This window comes from Delphinapterus leucas, unplaced genomic scaffold (genome assembly GCF_059928025.1).
Source record: "Delphinapterus leucas isolate spDelLeu-1000000601 "Yukka" unplaced genomic scaffold, BTC_Dleu_Yukka2 spDelLeu_asBTCV2_sq40, whole genome shotgun sequence".
Classification (NCBI taxonomy): domain Eukaryota; kingdom Metazoa; phylum Chordata; class Mammalia; order Artiodactyla; family Monodontidae; genus Delphinapterus; species Delphinapterus leucas.
Window position 1 is genome coordinate 2,801,353 of NW_028322249.1, and position 24,540 is coordinate 2,825,892.

Here is a 24,540-nt window from a genome sequence, read left to right on the forward strand (position 1 = left end):
ACACTAAACCTAACACATTAATTTAGTCTATATTGACTACTCCTGCTGTCTTGCAAATCATTCCTATGGTTACAACACATTTACCAAAGTTTCTAATAGAAAAACATTCCATGATGGCAAGACCTATACTAAATAAATATAAGATTTATGGATAATAAAAATATTTAGATTTAATTTCGTAAATTAAGTGACATTTTCCTAATATCACGGAACACATACAATAAAAATGAGCTAAATACACTGAAATTTTGTTTAAATTATTGTGGAAAAATGACTGTGTAAGATTAATCATAGAAGGTGTACAAATGATTATACAAGAAGAGCATAAAACTTCATTAACTCTGTGATAAATTAAGGATAGTGAACAGGCAAGTGACTTCTTAGAGCTGGCATATAAGTGAAATTGTGTCCAAGTGTCACCTTGGTTGGAGCTTTTTCATATTCCTAGTAAGCAGGTGTCATTATTTCAACAGAATAAAAGGACAAGAAACTTCACAATGTTGTCTGAACTTTGGAATCACTATTGCAAATCCTTAAAATGATAGCATAAATGTGACTTTGATAAATGTACTTGTATTGTAGGGAAGTTAACTTTACCCTAAAGAGGTCTGGCCTTTGCCTTTGCTCTCAGGGAGATATATCCTTTGGAAGGTCATGCCTGACAGGAGCATCTTTGTATAGGGGTCTGACCACACCAGATTAAGGTAGGGGTTGACCAGGATAGAAAGACCAACAATGTGATACAGAGTAGGGCTTTGGGTCATACAATATCACTTGAAATGGAGACTGAGATCAACCAGGGGGCAAGTGGAACCCCAGTAGCGACTGAATACTGAAGCTGAATACTGGGGTGAGATTCCCTGGTTCATAGTGCTGAAACCTTAGGGTACTGTCGCACAAGGATACCAGGAAAGCAACACCTCCTGATTCCACAGAGAGTCAATCAAGTCCAGGAAGCACAGAGAGTCCAATAGGATACTATCAGAGAAACACGCCAAGACACATATTAATCAAACTATCAAAAATTAAATACAAAGAAAATATATTAAAAGCAGGAAGGGAAAAGCAACAAATAAGTACAAGGGAATCCCCAAAAGGTTAACAGCTGATCTTTCAGCAGAAACTCTGCAAGCCAGATGGGAGTGGTATGACATTTAAAGTGATGAAAGGGAAAAACATACAATGAAGATTACTCTACCCAGCAAGGATCTCATTCAGATTTGATAGAGAAATGAAAACCTTTACAGACAACCAAAAGCTAAGAGAATCCAGCAACAACAAACCAGCTTTACAAAAAATGTGAAAGGAACTTCTCTAGGCAAGAAACACAAGAGAAGGAAAATACCTACAATAACAAACCCAAAACAATTAAGAAACTGGTAATAGGAACATACATATCGATAACTACCTTAAATGTAAATGGTTTAGATGCTCCAACCAAAAGACTTAGACTGGCTGAATGTATACAAAAACAGGACCCATATATACGCTGTCTACAAGAGACCCACTTCAGACTGAGGGACACATACAGACTGAAAGTGAGGGGATGGAAAAAGATATTCCATGCAAATGGAAATCAAAAGAAAGCTGGAGTAGCAATTCTCATATCAGACAAAATAGACTTTAAAATAAAGACTATTACAAGAGAGAACGAAGGACACTACAAATGAGCAAGGGATGAATCTAACAGGAAGATATAAAAATTGTAAATATTTATGCACCCAACATAGGAGCACCTCAACACATAAGGCAAATGCAAACAGCCATAAAAGGGAAAATCGACAGTAACACAATAATAGTAGGGCACTTTAACACCCCACAGATGATCCAAAATGAAAATAAACAATGAAGGAAACACAAGCCTTAAATGATACATTAAACAAGATGGACTTAATTCATATTTATAGGACATTCCATCCAGAAACCACAGAATACACTTTCTTCTCAAATGCTCATGGAACATTCTCCAGGATAGATATCTTGGGTCACAAATCAAGCATTTGTAAATTTAAGAAAATTGAAATCATATCAAGTATCTTTTCTAACCACAATGCTGTGAGACTAGATATCAATCACAGGAAAAAAATTGATAAAAAATACAAACACATGGAGGCTAAACAATACACAACTAAATAACCAAGAGATCACTGAAGAAATCAAAAAGGAAATCAAAAAATACCTAGAAACAAATGACAATGAAAACACGATGACCCACCTATGGGATGTAGCAAAAGCAGCTCTAAGAGGGAAGTATATAGCGATACAATCCCACCACAAGAAAGAAGAAACATCTCAAATAAGAAACCTAACCTTACAACTAAAGAAATTAGAGAAAGAACAAAAAAACCCCCAAAGTTAGCAGAAGGAAAGAAATCATAAAGATCAAATCAGAAATAAATGAAAAAAAAATGAAACAATAGCAAAGATCAATAAAATGAAAACCTTGTTCTTTGTGAAGATAAACAAAATTGATAAACAATAGCCAGACTCATGAAGAAAAAAAGGGAAAAGATTCAAAATATAGAATTAGAAATGAAAAAGGAGAAGTAACAACTGACACTGCAGAAATATAAAGGATCATGAGAGATCACTAGAAGCTACTCTATGCCAATAAAATGGACAACCTGGAAGAAATGGACAAATTCTTAGAAAAGCACAACCTTCCGAGACTGAACCAGGAAGAAATAGAAAATATAAATAGACCAATCACAAATAATGAAATTGAAAATGTGATTAAAAATCTTCCAACAAACAAAAGCCCAAGACCAGATGGCTTCAGAGGCGAATTCTATCAAACATTTAGAGAAGAATTAACACCTGTCTTTCTCAAACTCTTCCAAAATATAGCAGAAGGAGGAACACTCCTAAACTCATTCTATGAGGCCACCATCACCCTGATACCAAAACCAAAGATTTCACAAAAAAAGAAAACTACAGGCCAATACCACTAAGAAATTTAGATGCAAAAATCCTCAACAAAATACTAGCAATCAGAATCCAACAGCATATTAAAAGGATCATAAAGCATGATCGAGTGGGGTGCAAGGATTCTGCAATATACGCAAATCAATCAATGTGATAAATCATATTAACAAAATGAAGGAGAAAAACCGTAGGATCATCTCAATAGATGCAGAAAAGCCTTTGACAAAATTCAACACCCATTTATGATAAAAACCCTGCAGAAAGTAGGCATAGAGGGAACCTACCTCAACATAATAAAGGCCATATATGAAAAACCCACAGCCAACATCGTTCTCAATGGTGAAAAACTGAAATCATTTCCACTAAGATCAGGAACAAGACAAGGTTGCCCACTCTCACCACTATTATTCAACATAGTTTTGGAAGTTTTCACCAGAGCAATGTAAGAAGAAAAAGAAATAAAAGGAATCCAAATTGGAAAAGAAGCAGTAAAACTGTCACTGTTTGCAGATGACATTATACTATACACAGAGAATCCTAAAGATGCTACCAGAAAACTACTAGAGCTAATCAATGAATTTGGTAAAGTAGCAGGATACAAAATTAGTGCTCAGAAATCTCTTGCATTCCTATACACTAATGATATAAAATCTGAAAGTGAAATGAAGGAAACACTCCCATTTACCATTGCAACAAAAAGAATAAAATACCTAGGAAAAAACCTACCTAAGGAAACAAAAGAGCTGTATGCAGAAAACTATAAGACACTGATGAAAGAAATTAAAGATGATACAAACTGTTGGAGAGATAAACCATGTTCTTAGATTGGAAGAATCAACATTGCGAAAATGACTCTACTACCCAAAGCAATCTACAGATTCAATGCAATCCCTATCAAACTACCAATGGTGTTTTTCACAGAACTAGAACAAAAAATTTCACAATTTATATGGAAACACAAAAGACCCCAAAGAGCCAAAACAACCTTGAGAAAGAAAAATGGAGCTGGAGGAATCAGGCTCCCTTCTTCAGACTGCACTCAAAGTTACAGTAGTCAAGACAGTATGGTACTGGCACAAAAACAGAAATCAAGATCAATGGAACAGGATAGAAAGCCCAGAGGTGACCCACGCACATATGGTCACCTTATTTCTGATAAAGGAGGCAAGGATATACAACGGAGAAAAGACAGCCTCTTCAATAAGTAGTGCTGGGAAAACTGGACAGCTACATGTAAAAGAATGAAATTAGAAAACTACCTTAAACCATACACAAAAATAAACTCAAAATGGATTAAAGACCTAAATGTAAGGCCAGACACTATAAAACCCTTAGAGGTAAACATAGGGAGAACAGTCTATGACATAAATCACAGCAAGATCCTTTTAGACCCACCTCCTAGAGTAATGGAAATAAAAAGAAAAATAAACAAATGGGACCTAATGAAACTTAAAATATTTTGCACAGCAAAAGAAACCATAAAGAAGATGAAAAGACAACCCTGAGAATGGGAGAAAATATGTGCAATTGAAGCAACTGACAAAGGAGTAATCTCCAAAATTTACAAGCAGCTCATGCAGCTCAATACCAATTAAACAAACAACCCAACCCCAAAATGGGAAGAAGACCTAAAGAGACATTTCTCCAAAGAAAATATACAGATTTCCAATAAACATATGAAAGGATGCTCAACATCACTAATCATTAGAGAAATGCAAATCAAAACTACAATGAGGTATCACTTCACACTGGTCAGAATGGCCATCATCAAAAAATCTACAAACAATAAATGCTGGAGAGGGTGTGGAGAAAAGGGAACCCTCTTGCACTGTTGGTGGGAATGTACATTGATACAGCCACTATGGGGAACAATATGGAGCTTCCTTAAAAAAGTAAAAATGGAACTACCATACGACCCAGCAATCCCACTACTGGGCATATACCCTGAGAAAACCATAATTCAGAAAGAGTCATGTACCACAATGTTCATTGCATCTCTATTTACAATAGCCAGGACATGGAAGCAACCTAAGTGTCCATCGACAGATGAATGGATAAAGATGTGGCACATATATACAATGGAATATTATTCAGCCATAAAAAGAAACAAAATTGAGTTGTTTGTAGTGAGGTGGATGGACCTAGAGACTGTCACACAGACTAAAGTAAGTCAGAAGGAGAAAAACAAATACCATATGCTAACACATCTAGATGGAATCTAAAAAAATATATGGTTCTGAAGAACTCAGGGGCAGGACAGGAATAAAGACACAAACGTAGATAATGGACTTGAGGACATGGGGAGGGGGAAAGGGTAAGCTGGGACGAAGTGAGAGTGGCATGGACATATATACACCACCAAATACAAAATAGATAGCTAGTGGGGAAAGCAGCTGCATAGCACAGGGACATCAGCTCGGTGCTTTGTGTCCACCTAGAGGGCTGGGATAGGGAGGGTGGGAAGGAGACTCAAGGAGGAGGAGATATGGGGATAAATGTATATGTATAGCTGATTCACTTTGTTATAAAGGAGAAACTAACACACCTTTGTAAGCAATTATACTCCAATAAAGATGTTAAAAAGAAAAAAACAAACAAAAAAAGAAACATCCTCACAGATACACCCAGAGTAATGTTTGACCAAATATCTGGCCACCCTGTGGCCCAGTCAAGTTGAGGCATAAAATAAACCATCACACCTTCCATAAAACTCATTTCTTTGAAAAACAATTAGCAGAACAGGAATGTTTTTGAAACCCATATACACTGGCAGAAATATATAATAATAATTTATTCTAGTGACAAGACCAGTGATATTCTCAGGATGGAAGCTATTCAAAATAGTTAACTTGTTACCAGGTAGATAGTAAGTCTCAAGAAATTATGTAATTTTGGAGCTTGGTTTTGGTCTCTTTTTCTTACAGGTTGGACATTTGGCAGTAGCAGTAGCTAGATTAGCCTTAGTTAGTTAGTGAGAATCCATGCTGTTGGCCTCTCTCTCTGCCATCATGACCACTCCATCCTCTAAACAGTGTCTCATGAAGGCCTTCATAGTACTAACTATTTGAAGAGATTAACATGCTATCCTGAAAGCAATGGATTCATGTGCTGCGCTCTGCAATGTTTAGATAGTCCGAGATCCCTTTGGACTACATTATAGCAGAGGAAAAGGAATTACAGCTCAACAGCAAAATTTGCAAGTGTTTATTACACATTTGAAGTGAGCAAAAACTCTCCCTGATCCTCTTTTCTTACTGAAATAGAAAAGAATGCATATGCCAAAACAATGTCCATATACCAGAACCTGAGGCTCTATCTGTTCTAACAAAGTTACCACATCCATCGTGGCAACTTCAATCAGGGCAACTACTGGGTTGAGCTTGCAGCGGTCTACAGTCACCTTCCAGGATCCATCTGGTTTTTGCAAGATCATTGCTAGGTAACTTAACTGGGGATGTGATAAGGACCACCATCCTTGGCATCTCTTAGAAACTCATAGCTGATATAAATCTCCTAAACTCTATATAATACATATATGATACAATTTTTATTTATATATTTTTACTTACTTTCTCATGACAGGAACAGTTTCAGAGGCTTCCATGTGGCTTTCCCTATTTTGGTAGTTATCTACAACCAAGGACCCAATCTGGAAGTTGTACTAACTTCCAAGTATGTTAATACCAATTAAACATTCAGGGCCCAGGGAAATGACCATCAGGTGGTCTATGTAAGTGATTTACTACCTGTCTCCCATATGCCCCCATACATATAGGAAGGCCACAATAATGTTTCAAAGTATTCGTACTTCAATATCACAGAAACCCTATAACCTATACCAACAGTGCTAAAAATGAGTAATCCCCATCTCCCAATTTATAGTCAAATGAGTAAATGGCCATAATTTTCTTGAGGAAAAATGCAGCAAATCATTGCTTTGTATACATGCTATGGTATTGCAATTGTTCCACTTGGAACCACTGTTTAGTGGGCTCTGATTCTGAACAATGGTCCCCAGTCTGAAACCTATGCAAGGAATCATGACATATTTATTAGGGTGGCTATCCTCAGACGCCCAATCACCAAACCTTGATTTCTTCTGCTGGTTCAAGCTGAGTAGTGACTTTGTCAGCCACCAATCTATTTTGCCCCTAGGGAGGTCATATTCTATTAACCATCCTTGTAAGTCCCTGTGTATCTGGTTCCCAGGGCTATTACTCCAACTTTGCTAGTGATCACAACATATGTGGTTAAGTACCACCTGGTTACTGACAGTTAACTGCTGCCACCTAGACTCTACTATTTTAAAGTCCATTCATGGACATTGTTTTCAGCTAGATAAATTCTGTAACAGTATTTTCTATCTCCAGCCCTAAAATGAAGAGTAGAGACATTACTGAATTTTTTTTTTTTTTTTTCCTGTACACGGGCCTCTCACTGTTGTAGCCTCTCCCGTTGTGGAGCACAGGCTCCGGACACAGGCCCAGCGGCCATGGCTCACGGGCCCAGCTGCTCCGCGGCATGTGGGATCCTCCCAGACCGGGGCACGAACCCGCGTCCCTTGCATCGGCAGGCGGACTCTCAACTACTGCGCCACCAGGGAAGCCCCTGAACTTTTTAATGATGCTGCTTCCTGTCTCACCAGGCCATTCATATGGTCTTGATAAATTTTGTGTCCTTGGGCCTTCCCAAGGAACATAACCATCATGCTTATCTTCTGACTGTACATATTACATCCATTCTAGCATGTCTACTTCTCTGAACTTTTTAATTTCTTTATCCATCATCTGACATTGCAGTTCATGCATTTCAATTTTGCTCAGCTTGGCCACTGTGTGTACCATGCCATGTACTGGGAGCCACCTTATTAGTTTGTACAATCTCCTGAGGTTCTTTCCCGGACACTAAATCCTTTATCTCCAAAGAATATTCTCAGGTAAATAAATTCTTCCCTTTCCAATTCTATGTTCCAGTCCCTCTGATAAAGAATCTTCTAACACAGTGCCACTCATCCATCCCAGGTGGCTACTGATACATGTCAGATAGATTTACAGCATCTTTAAATTACACTACTTTGTTTATGAAGCCAAGTGCATCCTCAGTTGCTTGATATTGTGACTTAAAACCTAGGTATAAGCCAAGTGGCCAGGAGGGAAAGTGAGGGCAGATCTTGAGTGGTATATCTGCTGCCTTTCAGGATTATTGAGATGACTGCTCTTAGCAAAAAGGAATGGAACACTTCTGCAGGCTTAGAAGGTTCAGAAGTGTCAGAGGAATCAAAATCTTCAGGAGCAATCATCCGCATGTCTAGATTCTGTTTGTTAAAGCTTCAGATTTTCCCAATGGGGGCAATGCCCTTGGTATAACAAATCTGCCAAGTTTAACCTCCTTTGAAGTTAGTCGCACAGACTAATAAATCTCAGGCCTCATGTTTGGCTTTCTCTGCACTCCTGTTGCAAAACGAGGGCTTCTTTGCCTCTACCAAGGAGTCCCTTTGGCTTTCACATCTCATTTTTCATTCATTCTTATTTTATCATTCTATTATCATTCTGTAGAGAAATTATAGCCCATAAGAGTGTGACAGAGAGGGCACTGGAATTATAGAAATTGAGGAAGGTATTAATGGTCTCCTTGCTCCTGGATGAATTCATGTCCATGTTCATAAGAGTGCACTCTCACTTGTGAATCCCATCATATCACTTCCTTTCCCAAAGCTCTTCAGGATAAACCATATATATATATAACAAGACTGTATTATCTATTCCCCACCAAAATAGTAAACTCATTTCCTGTTGCTCCCTTTTGTGGCATTTTAAATTCTCAAAAAATATGGAAATATAGAGAAGATCAATAATTATCAACATACGTCCAATCGTGTTTTGGCTCTGCCCAAAACACGATTACTTTAAGGTTACTTTAGGATTACTTCAGAGTTACTTTAACCCCTGAATAGTATAGATGAAAATCCTAAACATAGGATTTTTCATTGGGGAAAAAATAGCATAAGGACTAAAAAAATACAAAATAAGACAAAAGCTTTTCCAGCTATCCACCCACAAATTTAACAATAAACCCTTTATATTAAAATATCTAGTCAGTGTATATATCTGCATGATGTATCATAATTTATTTCCAAAGTTGTTTTATTTATTTATTTATTCCAAAGTTGTCTTTTTTCCATGAAGTTTATTCTTCCTTGTGGGTGGTCATTTGCCTTGTAGAGTTAACAAAATTTTGCATTTTTCTGTGTGTATTCCTGTTTTATTTTTAACATACTTCTCCGATTTTCATGTTTTTCTTTTTTAACAAATTAGTGATTGGGAACTACAGTTTTGATTCAGATTTGATTGGTAAGAGCTCTTCATAGTTGATGTGCTACACTTATTTCTTCACATTAGGGAGCACATAATATCTGGTTGTCTCAAGTTTTATGTTCTTAAAATTAATCACTAGGTTCATTCACTTAAAATCCCCCTCGATATGTTATGATTCTTAAACACTAATACATTTAGATGTACTGTTTTCTCTATGGTTTTGAGTGCCCACAGCATACTTTACTTATATAGCATTATAATAATTATTTTAAAGAAATAAAGCAATTAACAAGGATTAATGTGCAAGAATGCTTATTATAGAATGTTTGGGGATAGAAGAAATTAGAAACACATTTAATATCAAGTAATAAAGACACAGATAAATTATGTGGTACTTGCATAAGATGGAATGTTTTGTAGGTATTAACATGCTTTCAAAAAATATTTAATAACATGGAAAATGTTCTTAATGTAATGCTACATCAAAAAGTGCTGAAGACACAGATTGTTCCTTAAAAAAATACAAAAGTTTATCAAATGTAATTTCAAGAGCAAAGAAATAATATGTAATTTTAACTTCCTAGTGTTTCTGAGCGTCTGTAAATATACTAAATTTTAATTTAGGATAATGGATAATAAGAACCAATATTACTAAATATCAACAAACTGATTTGTAATTATATATGGCTGAATAAAGTTGTTTCTTTTGCCCTTTTCTCAGTAATTTGGTGCCAACAACAAAAGTAAAAATTAATGAAAAATATTTTAAGTGCATCTTCAGTAAGAATAAAAAATATTTTTTTACCTCTCAAAAGAAGATTTTGTTAGCATAAGGAAACATGACCAAACTGAGGAAGAACTGTGAGATCCTAAGATTAACAATACAGACCTCAATAACACAAAACAAAGTTCTAAAATTAGGTGACTATCCTTGTGTTTCCTGAATTAAAGTTTGGGAAAAGGAGCAGGTTTCTTCAGGAGAATTAATGAGTGCTAAGAAAACACATCGAAACCAAATTGTATGGATAAGGTTTTCTCGTATAGAATTGCTGGCATAGCAACCAAGTGAGGACAACTTGAAATCCCCATAAGAATGACAAATAAATTATGAAGAATCCAGAATATGTGCTATGAAGGTATTTTGAAAAAGTTATAAATCTATAAACAGACATGAAATAGTCTCTAAATCTTACCATCAAATAGAAAGCAAAATCCAAAACAATACAGAATATTAGTCCAACGTTTATATTTCCATCAATTTGAATAGTTTACATTTAACAAATTTCATGAATTAAACATAGACAAAACATTCATATTATTTTTATTTAAAATTTTGTTTTGTTGAACACTGGTTAGTTTGAGCATTTCATTGTATTTATCACATTTTTTACATTTGCTTTCCTGAATTTCTTCTTCCTGGCATTTATTCAATATAATATTTACCTTTATTTTTTAATGAAATCTCTTCCCCCTATATTGATTATTTTGCATTGCAGAAGTTATTTCTCTATTTTGAGATTTGTTTAAACTTTTTGAAGCTTTTGGTGTTTAACCAAATCATTATGTCTGCTTTTATTGTGTAGCTCAGAGTTTGTTATCTCCTGTATTATTCCAGTAATTTTATGCTCTACATATTTAAGTCCTTATTCCATCTGAATTTTATTTTGATTTGTATTTTAAAATCTATATAAGGAGACCAACCATCTGCTAACTAAAATGTACGTATGTATTTTGCATTATCATATCATGATATCTGTGCCCTATAGAAATCTCTGAATAAAGCATACTACTGTAGTTGAGGGGATGGGCGGGGGGACAGCGTATCCTTAAAGAGAATAACTTACCATCAAGAGAAGAGTAGGTCCTTCGAGAGAAAACAGAAACCTAACAGAAAATGTTAACTTGCTGGACAAGAGAAAACACATTTCAAGTTTCTCCTTAACCACTATTCTACAGAATGCCAAGCACTTGAGAGTATTCACTTTTGACAGTAGGGGATAGAGTGTATTAAATAATTTTGATACTCACTAGCTGATCCCATGAAGATGGGCTGCTGCTTCGGTTGCTTTGGAAAACCATAAATATCTATTTAAAACTCAGTTTGTGAACATCTGCGGTTATGTTAATCAAATATTTTATCAACGTTTCTTCATGCATTCTCAGTTCCATGAGGTGAAAACGTGCTTCATTTTTCCCCCCTCAGTCCACCATTCACCAGAGGAAAGTTCTCCTTCGTTTGCAGCATTATGTTTTTATCAGATCAAATATTGGGCAATTATCAGCTTCATCTTGACTTGTGTCTTCAGAAATGTTGAAAGGACTCTGAAACTAGTAACTGATAAATAACTATGTCACTTTCTGGATTAAAAAAAATCTTGTAATTTGTAAAAGTGACTGTTTCATGAAGTTACAATTTTCCGTAGATTGGATTTTATTTTCCACCTTCTTTCACTTAACTCTTTTCTCATCACACCTAGTTTCTATTATTTTCTTCTGAATTCTGAGAAAAATTGAGTATGTATGTATGCCGAGTATGTATTTCATTGCATTGATTTTCTAAGGAATATAACTTGCTGCTTACTGCTATCACAATGATTTTAAATTTGATAATTCTGTTTTTAATCAGGAATAATAATTTCTTTATAATCTCTAGAATAATAAAGAGGCAATGATAGCTTTGAATCAGGTCGAAAATGGAGTGGTGGCTAGACTCTGGGCTTCTGGGGTTCTAGGTATGTCCCAACCACATCTGGGGCTTCCCATGTCTAGAGGTGCCTCAAGCAAGGAGGGCTTAGCTCACACTTGGAAGGCCCCTATTTACTTTGTCATGTTCCCCAGGGTGGGAGTCAGCTTGCTGAACGCCTTCCTGTTTGCACCAGAGAAAACATAAGAACCCAAGTTTTTGTCTATCCCCATCTCTGCATCAGGTTCAAGCCCTTTTCCTAGAGATACGGTAACCATTCTTTATTCCATAACCCTCATTTGAAGCCACTTCTGACCTGCAATGAAGATGAATAAAGAAAACCTGGACCATTGTTCTACATCATGGACCACAGCTCAGATTTGGACTATTCTTGCACATGGACCAGTAAAATGTATAGGACCTTAAGCCCATGTTCTTTATTTGCATCAAATGATGACCAGTAGACTGATTTTCCATCACTTTTCTTGTAGCAGGAGATGAATTAAATAAATAACTTAGGTAAAAAAAGAAAAGGAGAGAAAAAAAGGTAAAGTTAAGAGGAAGACCATGTATCACTCCCCCTTTTCTTGTTGCCCTAGATTCCATCCTTCCGAGCAAGGAATCATAACATTTATATATATATATATATATATATACACACACACACACACATATATATAACATATACATGCACATATATACACACGTTATTTATGTTTTGTGCAAATAAACATTCTGCACACTATATAAAAGACAAAAATTGATCAGTTACAATTAAAGTTCCCACTACTCAGCACTGTGCAAAGAGAAAATTGGAAAAATCAGTTCGAGATTAGCTCTCACTTTGATGCAATGGTCTCAGCAGAGGTGGATCTAGAGGAAGTATAAGGTGGCAGGTCTTCTATGATGAATGGCTTATTAGAGGAGAGTATGAATTGGTAATAAAAAACATGGGATTTCAGTTCACAATACTGATATAATTTGTGAGGTGAAAATAGCTAAGAAATTTTCAAAAATAATGACAGACACCAAACCATAGATCAAGGACTCAGAGGAGTCCAAGTGGGATAAATAATAAAAAAAACTTTCACCTGGCATGTTGTGTTCAAACTACAGAAAATCAAAGAAAAAATCTTGAAACACACAGAAAAACAACACCTTACCTATGAAGAAAGAAGTATAAGATTTATAGCAGACTTCTTGTCATCAACAATGCAAGCAAAAAGAGAGTGGAGAGAAATATTTAAAATGTTGAAATAAAGGAATCACCAAGCTAGAATTCTGTATTAAGGAAAATTGTTCCTCAAAAATGAAGGAGAAATTAAAGACTTTCTCAAATGAACAAAAATGAGGAATTTTTCACCAGTAGATCTGCCTTTCAAAAAATGTTTAAAGAGGTTTAATTTTTTTAAAGTTTAGAGAAAGAAAATGATGCAGGTTAGAAACTGAGATCTACATAAAGGAATGAAGGGCATTAGAGAGGGAACACATAAAGGTAAAATAAACCCTTTTCTTTTTCTTTTTCTTACTTGATTTAATATATAAGTGTTCAAACTAACAACAGCAACAATATATTGGATGAGTATAGCTTATTGATAAGTGAAATGAGTGACATCAATGTTAGAAGGGATGAATATGAAATATTTTAAGGTACCTACACACTCATAAAATAATATAGACCTATTTAGAAGTGGACTTGTAAATACACGTTGTAAATACATGTTGCCATCCTGAGGGCAACCACTAAAATCATTTTTTAAAAAGAAGTATAACTGGGCTTCCCTGGTGGCGCAGTGGTTGAGAGTCCACCTGCCGATGCAGGGGACATGGGTTCGTGCCCCGGTCTGGGAAGATCCCACATGCCATGGAGCGGCTGGGCCCATGAGCCATGGCCACCAAGCCTGCGTGTCCAGAGCCTGTGCTCTGCAACGGGAGAGGCCACAACAGTGGCCACAACAGTGAGAGGCCCACGTACCACAAAAAAAAAAAAAAAAAAAAAAAAAGAAGTATAACTGATTTGTTAAGAAATGAGAGAAAATAGAATCATATAAAATGCCTAATTAAACCAGATAAGGCAGAAAAGGGGTAGAATAATAAAAAAAAAGAAGTGCAATGAATAGAGAACAGTACAGAAAGGGGAGAGATTAATCCAACTATACACATAATCACTTTAAATGTGAATGGATTAAATGCAACTATAAAAATTAAAAACAGAAAATGACAGAGGGGATTAAAAAAACAACTGACTATATGTTGTCTGCAAGAAACCCACTTTAAAAAGAAAGACATAGATTATAAGTAAAGTGATGAAGAAAACTATACCACACTAACACTCATGAAGGGAAAGCTGGAGTAGCTATATTAATGTCAGGCAAAGCAGACTTCAAACAAGGAAAATTATCAGGGATAGAGAGAGGCATTACATAACGATAAGGGGGTCAATTTTCTAAGAAGACTTAATCCTTAATGTGTACGTGCATAACAGCAAAGTACCAAAATAAGTGAGGCAAAAACAGATAGAATGGCAAGATGCAATAAACAGCTCTATTATTATAGTTGGAGACCTCAACAGACCTCTATCAGTAATTGACAGATTCTGCTTACAGAAAATCAGTGAGCATACAGTTGAACTGAACCACCATCATTATCAACTGTATCTAATTGACATTTATAAAATACTTATCCAACAGCAGAAGATTACAGTCATCCCTTGGTATCTGAGGGGGACTGGTCCCAGGAGCCCCTGCATATACCAAAATCTGCTGATGCTCAAGTCCCTCATATAAAATGTAGTAGTAAAATGAATGGAAATTTCAATCCAAGTTGATTGAATCCACAGATGCGAAACCCAAGAATTTGAAGGGCTAATTAAAATCACAATAAATACATTAAACGTAAGATTTAATTTCGCTAAATAGACAATTATTATTATTTATTTATGACATACCCAATTTAACAGGACATAGGAAGTCTGAAGTATAAGTGACAGAAAGAATCTAAGGGGAGAATACTGATCAAAAAGAAATGGATTTAGTTATAATAATATCAGAAAAAGAAGTCAAAAATACTATCAGGGATTAAAAGATATTTACTATGATAAAATGTATGAATCATTAAGACCTAGTAACTCCAGCTTCTCAAGCTTCTATAAATATAGCAACTCAGTCTTCACAAGGGAAAATTGAAAATCCACAAACTGGGAAATGTTCTCACACTTCTTTCACTTAATGCTATGTCAAAAAATATTTATAGATATAGATAGGTAGATGACAGATAGATGAATGAATGGATGTGTGTGTGTGTGTTTGCACGTGCACATGCATATGTGTATCTTATAAGAGTCTTGAATCAGCAACTGAATTATTGAATCTGACACTGACCTGGGGTAACATTCAGACACTTCAAAAACATCTAGATAAGTGGTCTGAGGTATCAATAACATCTATTAAACAGAAATGATACCCCCTCAAGTTGTTAGCATGAGAGATATGGAGGTCAGGTGATAAACTGAGTTCTGACCCAAGCCCAACTCACAGGGTGCTCACTGGTTCATAATGAAATTTGTGGATATTTATCCCGTTCCTGATATATAAGTGGAAAAAACACAGTTAGTGATAGAACACTCCTTGTCTTGCTTTTCAAATTTGTGTGGGAAAGCCAAATGAAACTGAACTGAACTTGTCTCCCATTCCAACAAGCTTGAAATCAACAGCAATACTGCATTTCTGGAATTATTGAAGAGATGTATATTACTGTCAAAGATATGGAAAATGTAGTAGCTGTGACTCCTAGATATCCCCATTTAATTTGCTTACATGGCTTTAGCACAACAGTGATGGATCATGGCACATAAACATGGACTCCTGTATATTTAACAGGTGGTAGCCTGATTTTGAATTGAAACTGCTATGTCTACATATGATACCCTGACTAAAAAAGCTTATCATAGACATTACCATTGGAGATTTAGGTGTGCATCTATTGGTTTGGAAAATAATAAATAAGTAAATTTTCAATCTCCATTAAGTGTGTGTGTGTCTATGTGTGTGTGTTTGTATGGTAAGGACCAAGGACGATAGTTCCACCTTCACGGTTTTATATAAGTATTATATCAACTCTCTTGCTTTCTACATAATACTGTATATAGGGCATTTATGATCTCAATAATCCATAGAAGATACCAGTAATTTGCTATATTGATTACATCAGAGTGCTCATTTAACCCCTTTGGGCCCCCACGGGAGTGGAGGAAGGCTGGACAGAGAGGGAGAAGGGGCCATTGAAGGTACAGTATTTACTATGGGATTTAACTCCTCAAAGGCCTCCCGGTAGCTTCAGATCTGCTCAAGAATCCTTCATGTCCTGCTGGTTTGCAGCGAGTGGCTCACAGCTTCAAGGCCTCCTCTGCCAGATGGAGAACTATTTCAAACATCCTGCCTCTATTTTGTACTGTAGCAATGCAGACAGGAGACCTGACCCCATTTTCAGGTTCTAAAGAGAAATTCTAAGTACCTGAAAGACTGAGGAACATGGTGGCTTTTATTTAAGATATGGAGATAGAGAGCACATACCTGGACTTGGACCTGCAGCAGCACCAAATTGCACCAAGAGTTACCTTTATTTTCTCTCACATCTCTGTTTCTCCTTTTCTCTCTGCTGGATTAGCCACGGGGACTCCAAGTTCTTCATTGTGTGGTCCTGGTACCAAGATTCTCCTGGGAATTATAACGCTATTCACCTTCTACATCGAGCACTTCTTATTTTTTCCCCAGCAACATAAGTCATCCTTAAGAGGGGTCAGGATGCTAGCTCTTAAATATATTTTAGTCATCCCTTTGTACATTAAATTCTCTTTCTTGGAGACTGCTCCTGACATGGTGTTCACCGTGCTCTCAGCTGGCCTCCTGAAGTTCTGCCCTGCCTTCCCCACCAGGTACAGTTCAGGAACTGCCTAGCTCAGGGTGATAGGTTATCTTCTAGTTGCTTTATTCCTTTCCGTTTTACATTTAGAGAGTATAATTGGAATACATAAACTTCTCTGTGACCACAGCCTTATTTGCAACCCACAGGTTTTGTTATGGCATATTTTCATTATCATTCAATTAATAAAATTCTAATTCCCATTGCGACTTTATCTTTGACCTACATAATGATCAGAAGTATGTTTTTAATATCCAACTATTTGGTAAAATATTGGTTATATAGGTTTAAATTTCTTGCTTATTCAGAGCCTTGTTTTATAACCAGAACACAGTCAATTTTATAAATGTGCCATGTGCACCTAAAAATTTCTGCATAATATATATATTCCATCATTGTTGGTGCAGTATTTTATGTAAATTTAGGCCAAAGTTTTTAATGATGGTATTCAGATCTTCTATAATCTGCTGATTTGTTGTTGTGGTTCTATGTTACTGATCTAGGTAATTTAGATTTTTCTATTTCTACTTAGATTTTTGGAATTTCCCTTCATATACTGCATTGAAGTTTAGACTTAAAATATATTCCTTGTAAAGTAACAGTGGGTTTTATTATCCTGCCTTATCGCCAGTGATACTTTTTGCTTTCAAATCTATGTTAACATTAACAAATCTTCTTCAATTTTACTTATTGTTGTTATGACATAATTTTTGAATCCTTTCATTTTCAATCTGACTCTTGTCTCTTGTAGGTGGCATAGAATTAGGTTTTTGGTTTGTTTCAATAATCCTTGTCCTTTAATTTCAGTATTTACAGTTAATGTATTTTCTTACAGACCGTTTACTCCTTGTTTACTATTTGTCCCACCTTGTTATGTTCCTTTTGCTCTTCTTTCTTCCTTTGAGATTTCTTCAAATTCCATTTTCCCTTGTATTAGCTTCTTATTTTTACATAAGTAGCAGTTACACATGTACCATGACTTATTAGCTCTTTTACTGCTTCTCAAGCAATGCTGAGATCTTAAATTTCTTTTACTACTTTTTCCTCTTCCTTTTGTTTTAATGCATTCTAATTTTTGATATATTTTATTATTACTCTTTTTTGCTGTTAGATTTTATTTAGGTTTATCCACTTATTTATCCTTTCTGTTATACATAATTCTTTATAAAGTCCTTATTTTCATCTGTGATAATCTTCCTTCTGCCTGCAGGTCTCCCTTTAGAATTTAATTCAGTCAGTTCTGATGAGAACATATTTTCTAAATTTTGTTTGTCTGCAAATTTCCTTATTTCATCTTTCCTTCCAAACATTTTCTCTGCCTCTAGAATTCCCAATGGGCAGTTCTTTTCTTTAGCACTTAAAAATGTTATTCCATTATTTTCCAGTATCCAGTCAGTTTCGCTGAGAAGTAAGCTGTAATCTTAATCCTATTGTTCCTTTGAAAGTAATCTCTCTTTTTCCATGTTTTTCTTTGCTGTTCATGAATTGTACTGTGGTGATCTTAGGTGTGGTTTTCTTTGTATTTGTTCTTGTTGCTTTTTTTTAGTGCTTATTGAATTTAAGGCTCCATATATTCTTTTTAGTTTTAGAGAACTCTCAGCTGTCAATATTTCTGAAATATTGTTTTCATCCCAATCTCTCTCTCCTTTTTTCTTTGGACTCCAGTTTACACATATGATAAAAATGTTTACTGTGGCCCATATGTCTCAAATGCGCTTTTGTGTACTTTTTATTCTTTTCGTTTCCCATGCTTTAGTCTTAATATTGTTACTACTCTATCTTCCAGTTCACTTACCTCTCTTTACCTGTGTCCAATTCACTACCGAGTTTTAAATTTCGTATAATTTTTAATTCTATCAGTTCAACTTCAATCAGTTTATAGTTTCTAGTTGTCAAGTTAAATTCTTCACCTTGTCATCTATTTTCTTGAACTTGATAATATTTACCAAAATATGTATGAACTTGAACGTTTAGGTCATCTATGATTCTGATTCTTTTTTGTTTTTTATTCTAATTCTCCTTTTCTTGGTAGTCTTGGTGGTTCTTCAGTGAATACCAGACTTGGGATATGACAAGTTGTAGAGAATCTGAATGACATTACAGTTGTCCTTTGAACAACCTGGGTTTGAACTGCACAGATCCACTTATGCATGGATTTTTTTTCAATAAGTAATACAGTACTACATGATCTGTGGTTGATTGAATCCTCAGATTCAGAACCACAGATAAGAAGGGCCGACCATAAAGTTATATGTGGATTTTTGACTGCACAGGGAGTCAGCGTCTCTAATCCCTACATTGTTCCAGGGTCATCTGTATTTTCTTGAGTAGAGAATTTCCTGTTCTTAGGTAGGGAGCAGAGGGGAAGATCACCTCAGTCACTGGACCAACTTCATACTCATTTTCCTTCTTTATAAGGTTCAATGTAGATGTTGCATCAACCTTCCTAACACATAGACACACAGACACACACACATATGTAGAGACTTCCAATGTCCTAATTCATATCATTAGTTTTCCATTGGGCCACAAATCTTTCATAGGTTCTGAATCCCAATTTTGTCTCTTCAGCATTATGAGCCAACTAAGTCTTTGCTTTGACTTCAGTTAGCTTTTGTTTGACTTCTTAGCATCTTGTCTTGTCTACCTATTATACATGGAAAATACTGCAAGGGAACACTGTTGCTGAATCCAGCTCCGTTCTCTGAATCTTTACTCTCTCTGTGATTTTGGTCCTTAAAATTCTAGCTGCCTTGGTATTTCTCAATTCCAGCTCTGGTTTCCTTAGTCCTATGACATTGTCCTAAGATCTACTGGCTTTTCTACCTCTTAGGAGCCACATCTGGTTTCTCAGACTTTTGCTCTTCATCAGTAGTTTCTAAATGACTGGGCTAGAAATGCATGTGCAGAATATTGTTCTCACTTCAGTGAGTTTCTTTCTCTATTTTACTTTTCTAGGTCATGGCTACCTCAGTAGCTTTCTAACACTCACAGTCAAATGTTTCTTATGATTTATCTGGCCTTTCTAGTTTTGGGGTAAACATTTTCATACCTTCCAATCCAATTTGAGTAATGTATTGTTTTTACAGTGCATTAGTGGAAATTAAATGGTAAATTCAGTCAGTCATTTCATACATCAAAAAGGAAAATCAGTCAACACAACTGTCTGACTGAAATGAATGAAGAAAACAATTCTAGGTAAACAACTGTCCCAGTAGACTTGTATAAATACAGTAGTGGTGTCATGTGCAGAATTAATCTTTCCTCACCCTTAACTGCAGAACACTCTGCCAGCCAATTCAGTCACTCAAATGATACTGAATTATAATATTCCAGTTTCATTTACTCTCAGTTACTGGTGACTGCCCTTCCTTCTCCTTCATCTGTCCATCAGTGGAGAATGTCAGAGCAGAAGAATAGTAATATTGGCCTATTGTAATGTACTGTCTTGAATTCTACAGCCTCAAAATTCTTAGGCTAACTCAATGATCTTAAAGAGCCTGGTGCAGAAAGGATATGTGAATTAAATCCCAGACCACTGGCTGACCCTTCCAGCACTAACATCCCTTATTCCTGGTTCTAATATATCACAGAATACTCAAGAGGAAACTTTTGAGTGGTCAGCAGAAATATGGCTCCAAAGCAGGCACATGGAAAAGAAATGTCATCTGTGAACCACTTTAAAGTTGACTTGTCTTTTACTCATAAACCAGATTCAGTGTGAATTCTGTTCTGCTAAATGTTAGAGAATCTGTTGGAGGAGTGTGGGCAATTATTTTGAATTTTTTACTATCTAACTTTTTGGTTTTTTAACATCTTTATGGGAGTATAATTGCTTTACAACGCTGTGTTAGTTTCTGCTTATAACAAAGTGAATCAGCTATACATATACATATATCCCCATATCTCTTCCCTCTTGCATCTCCCTCCCTCCCACCCTCCCTACCCCACCCCTCTAGGTGGTCACAGAGCACGGAGCTGATCTCCCTGTGCTATGTGGCTGCTTCCCACTAGTATCTATTTTATATTGGGTAGTGTATATATGTCCAAGCCACTCTGTCACTTCATCCCAGCTTACCCTTTCCCCTCCCCGTGTCCTCAAGTCCATTCTCTACGTCTGCATCTTTATTCCTGTCCTGCCCCTAGGTTCTTCAGAACAATTTTTTTTTTTTTTTAGATTCCATATATCTGTGTTAGCGTACGGTATTTGTTTTTCTCTTTCTGACTTATTTCACTCTGTATGACAGTCTCTAGGTCCATCCACCTCACTACAAATAACTCAATTTTGTTTCTTTTTATGGCTGAGTAATATTCCATTGTATGTATGTGCCACATCTTCTTCATCATTCATCTGTCGATGGACACTTAGGTTGCTTGCATGTCCTGGCGACGGTAAATAGTGCTGCAATGAACATGGTGGTACATGTCTCTTTTCGAATTATGGTTTTTTTAGGGTATATGCCCAGTAGTGGGATTGCTGAGTCGTATGCTAGTTTTATGTTTAGTTTTTTAGGGAACCTCCATACTGTACTCCATAGTGGCTATATCAATGTACATTCCCACCAACAGTGCAAGAGGGTTCCCTTTTCTCCACACCCTCTCCAGCATTTATTGTTTGTAGATTTTTTAATGATGGCCATTCTGACTGGTCACACAAAGAACTTTGGCATGGTGTTCATCATCTAGCTAATCCTAACATGCACACATTTATGAGAGTAATGTCAGGTCTTTGCCAGAGTGGGTTGCGTATTTGGGCAACTGGGTCAAATCAAGAAGGGCAAATGTAGGCTGCCAGAGTAAATAAGGAGAGGAAAAACAAAAAGAACGAGACATATCATTCATCAGTGATTTTCCCCCCAATATTCTTAGCCTCCACCTATCTCCATCTTACTGGTAACACAGGAAATAGACTGAAGAATCAGGTAAAAGGTCTCTACAGAAACTGAGGTAATAAAGAAAATAAAACATAAAATTGTAAATTTTCTTCCTAGGGATAATTGAGATGATACTTCAATAATAACATAAGATCAGGTGAAGTCTAAAGAAATTTTAGAAAACCTGGATAAAGTAAGAAAACATCTCTTCGCCAGCATCCGAATGTTAGAGAGACACCGAGACATGTGGGCCAAGTTCTGGAGAGAAGGGAGACACAGACGCAAGCTTGACATTTGGTGCAGATTTTCTCCTTGGGGCATTTGCTGATTCAACTCATACAGCCTAGGAGCTGAAAAGCCAAGGAGTTCAAAAGACTCTAAGCACAGAAGCCAAACGGCAAGAGCTCAAGCTAAAGGCAACGACTAATGGAATGACAAGCTACACCTATCCTTAGTCTCACAGGGCTGGGGGAACCATTACATTTAAAGCCTAACAAATATAAGGGTAGTTGGGAATAGGGAGAATCTAAACGTTCACATGGTAATCCCAAAGGGCAACACCCGTAGAGGAAGGACAAGACAGAAATAGAGCAACCTTCACACAGAGTGAAAAACGGCTTTGAATGAGCTCAAACTGAGAATGGACTAAGGTTTCCAGTCCCTATAGTAACTGTCTGCCATGGGCAAAAGGAAATCTTTTCAAGAGAACGATAACATCCTGAATGTGGAGGTATATTTATAGTTTCCTAAAATAAGTGAAGCCCAATTTTAATATAAAAATAATTGGACATACCAGGAAAAAGACTAAATGATCAAAAGCTCAAAAAAAAAAAAAAAGAAAGAAAGAAGGAAAAAAGAAAATATAAATAGACACAGGAGGACAAGAGTTAGTAGGCTGATTAAACAAAGAAAATAGACACATGGCAAATAAGCGTATGAAAAGATGCTACACATTACATGTCATCAGGGAATTTTAAATTAGAATAATGAGATACCACTACACACCTATTCAAATGTCTAAAATCCAAATACTGAAATACCAAAGTTGTTGACGATGCAGAACAACTGGAATTCTCATTTGTTGCTAGGAGGATACTTGGCAGTTTCTTACAAAACTAAACATACTTTTACCATACAGTGATCTAGTAATCATGCTATTTGGTATTTACCCATAGGAACTGAAAAGTTACATCCACATAAAAACCTGCACATGGATGTTTATAACAGTTTCTTTCATAATTGCCAAAACTTGAAATCAACCAAGATGTTTTTCAATAGGTGAATGGATAAACAAACTATGGTATATCGGTACAAAGGAATAGCATTCAGCAATAAAGAGAAAAGGCTATGTAGCCATGAAAAGACATGGAAGAAGCTTAAATGCATATTGCTAAGTGAAAAAAAGCCAATCTGCAAAGCCTACATGCATATTATATGATTGCAGCTATATGAAATTTAGGAAAAGGCAAAAATGTGGAGATAGTCAAAAGATCAGTGGTTGCCAGAGGTTGTGGGGAGGGAGGAAAGGATGGGTGAAGCCCGGAATTTTAAAGGCAGAGAAACTCCTGTGTATGGTTCTGTAATGGTGGATACAGGCTATTGCACATTTGTCAAAAATCATATAATGTACAAAACAAAGAGTGAAGTCTAAAGTAAACCATGGACATTAGTTAGTAATAATGTGTCAATATTGGTTCATTAACTATAACAAATGTATTACGCTAATGTAAGATATTAATAATAGGGGAAACTGGGTAGAGAGGTAAGGACGTATGAGAACTCTGTCCTTTCTGCTTAATTTTTCTGTAAACCAGAAACGGCTCCAAAATAGTCTGTTAATTTAAAAAACAAATCTAGACCTGCATACAAAACTTGCACGTAAATCCAACCACAGCAGCATTATTCATAAGAGCCCCAAAGTGGAAATACCCCAAATGGCCATTTACTGTGAATGGATAAATGAAACATAGTAATATCTACACCATGGAATTATTATTCAGCCATAAAAAGAAATCAAGTACTGATGCATGCTAAAACATGGATGAACCTTGAAAACATGCTAAGTAATTGTATGATTCCATTTGTATGCAATGTCCAGTCTAGACAAATCTGTAGAGACAAAGTATATTAGTGGCTGCCTAGGGTTTGGAGAAATGGGGGAGTGAGTGACCTATAATAGATTCTTTTTCTTTTGCGGGGTGGATGAAAGTTCTAAAATTGATTGTGGTGGTGGATGCATAACACATTAAATTGTACACTTTAAATAATATGGAAAGTAAATTATATCTCAATGAAACTATTATTTAAAATTATGATTAATGTATTAAAAAAAGGACAACATGTACAATTTAAGCAAAAATTGTCTGTGAAATGCAACCGAAAGAAACTTCTAGAATTAAAAATGCTGAAATTAAGCACTCAGAAGATCGGTTGAACAGTACTTTAGTCAAACAAAAGAAAGGATTACAAATGTCAATTAAAAACTAACTACACTAAAATGTGGAGGGAAAATGATGGAAAAGAGAAATAAGTACTTAAGACATATAGAGTATATATAAAACACTGTGTCTAGCCAGCCCCAAGTCACACAGCCTAGGGAGGAGACACACAGCCTACCTGAATCACAAGGACTTCTCCAAAGGAAAAATGAGGTTCTGATGCCAGAAGTGGATGGAATGAATTGCAAAGAAAAAGAACAATGGTAAAGTATAATCTAGATATACATCGGTAAATACATAGGTTCCCTGGGGTTGTGATCTGGTACAAACAATAAAAAAAAAAAAGATAAGGCTCATAGTAGAGGCTGCTAGATTCTGCTGAGGAA

At 36.0% G+C, this 24,540-nt stretch overlaps 2 protein-coding genes across 2 annotated transcripts in view; both read right to left on the reverse strand.

The window, feature by feature from the left end:
- Positions 1-24,540, reverse strand: part of LOC149743958 (uncharacterized) — a 167,444-nt gene that overhangs the window by 54,556 nt on the left and 88,348 nt on the right. The window lies entirely within an intron of this gene.
- LOC149743961 (uncharacterized) overlaps positions 1-24,540 on the reverse strand; it is a 120,033-nt gene that overhangs the window by 5,190 nt on the left and 90,303 nt on the right. The window lies entirely within an intron of this gene.